The sequence below is a fragment of the Dama dama genome, chromosome 5, assembly GCF_033118175.1.
Source record: "Dama dama isolate Ldn47 chromosome 5, ASM3311817v1, whole genome shotgun sequence".
NCBI lineage: Eukaryota > Metazoa > Chordata > Mammalia > Artiodactyla > Cervidae > Dama > Dama dama.
In genome coordinates, this window is record NC_083685.1 from 113,573,680 (window position 1) to 113,575,906 (window position 2,227).

Sequence of the window (2,227 nt, forward strand, 5' to 3'; positions counted from 1 at the left end):
AGGGATTGAACCGGTGTCTCCTGCATTGGCAGGCAGATTCTTTACCACTGAGCCACCAGGGAAGCCCTCTTGTTCACTTGTGAAGGATAATTTTGCAGAATACAGTATTCCAGGTTGGTATTTTTTCCCTCTCAAACACTTTAAACACTTTTTCTCTTCTTACTTGCGTGGCTTCTGAAAAGTCAAATGTAACTCTTATCTTTGTTCCTCTATAGATCAGGAGTTTTTTTCCCCTCTGGCTTCTTTCAAGATTTTTCTCTTTAGCTTTAATTTTCTGAAGTTTGAACAGGATATACCTGTTCCTATTGCTGGGTTCTTTTGTGTGTATGTGTGTTTTGTTGGGTTTGTTTTTGGCAACATCAACATGTTGCTTGATGTTCTCTGAGTTTCCTGGATCTGAGACTTGTTGCCTGACATTGAGTTGGGGAAATTCTCAGTCTGTACGTACGCATGTATACATTTACTATCTTGCTGCAGCTGCACTGGGTCTTAGTTTCGGCACGCAGGATCTTTGTCATGTGGAATCTTTCGCTGAGCTCCATAGCACACGGTTTAGTTGCCCCTTGGTGGGTGGGATCAAACCCTTGAACCTGCGGCCCCTTGTATTGCAAGGCAGATTCTTAACCACTGGACCACCAGGGAAGTCTGAATTCTTAATCATTATTGCTTCAAATATTGTTTCTTTCTTTCATCTCCTTCTGGTAGTCTCACTATGTGTATATTGCACCTTTTGTAGTTAAACTCAATTCTTGGATATCCTTTTCTTTCTCTCTCTGTTTTACTCATCATTCTCTTTGCTTTTCAATCTTGGAAATTTCTGTTGTCATATTCTCAAGCCCAGAGATTGTTCCTCAGCCTTGTCCAGTCTACTAAGGAGACCATCAAAGGCATTCTATAGTTCTGTTACAGTGTCTTTGATCTCCAGCATTTCTTTTTTATTCGTTTTTAGACTCTCCATCCTTCTGCTTGTATTATCCATCTTTCTTGCATGGCACCTACTTTTTCTATTAAATCCTCAGCATCAGTTCAGTTCAGTTCAGTTCAGTCGCTCAGTCATGTCCAACTCTTTGTGACCCCATGGATTGCAGCACGCCAGGCCTCCCTGTCCATCACCAACTCCCGGAGTTCACTCAAACTCATGACTATTGAGTCGGTGATGCCATCCAACCATCTCATCCTCTGTCATCCCCTTCTCCTCCTGCCTTCAATCTTTCCCAGCATCAGGGTCTTTTCAAATGAGTCAGCTCTTTTCATCAGCATATTAATCATAATTAAAAAAATCCTAAACTGTTAATTCTAACATTCATGCCGTACTGGACTCCAATTTGTTCTGCCTCGTCAAACTGTGTTTTTTGTTTTTTAGTGTGCCTTGTAGTTATTTGCTGCAAGGCAGCTATGAAGTGCTGGGTAAAAGGGATTATGGTAAATAGGCCTTTAGTAATGTGGTGGGAACGTGAGAAAGCATTCTGTAGGTGTGTGATTAGGTCTCATCTTTTGGTGAGCCTGTCCTATTAGATTGTTAACCTCACCAGTACTTTTCAGGTTTTTCTCTCCACAGGTGGGGCAGGATGACTACAGGGGGCTGGAATTGTTCTATTCTCTCTTAAATTAGTCTCCAGTAAAATCCCAGCAGGGGGACTTCCCTGGTGGTCCAGGGGCTAAGACTGCTCCAAATGCAGGGGGTCCAGGGTCCCATCCCTGGTCTGGGAACTATAATAGATCCCACATGCTACAATTCAGAGTTCTCATGTTGCAACTAAGATCCAGTGAACCCAAATACATAAATATTTTTAAAAAACAAAACAACTGCCTCCCCCTCTCCCAGCAGGTTAGGCTCTCATAAAATAGTTTCTCCTAAGGGCAAGCCTGTTAAAAAGAAAGGAATGCTCTAGGATATTTCAGAATGGTTCCTTTCCCCTCCCCGTGTCAGAAGCATGAGAGGATTTTTCTCTGATATTCACTGTGAGGACCTGGTAGAGCCCTTAGATATAAAACTCACAAAAGTTTGGGTCCCACTATAACTGGGTTCCCTTGGAGTTTTCAACTCCCAGACATGTCTACACTAAACTTCCAGCAATTTGTCAATCACAGTTCAGGTTTTCCTTCTGACACTGGTTCCAGTGCAGGTTTCTGCTTAGGTAAATTGCGATTCTCTGTATCTGCCTGTCTGTCCTTCCAATTTTTGGGGTGGGGGGTCCACAATGGTTTGCCTTGTGACCTTACTTCT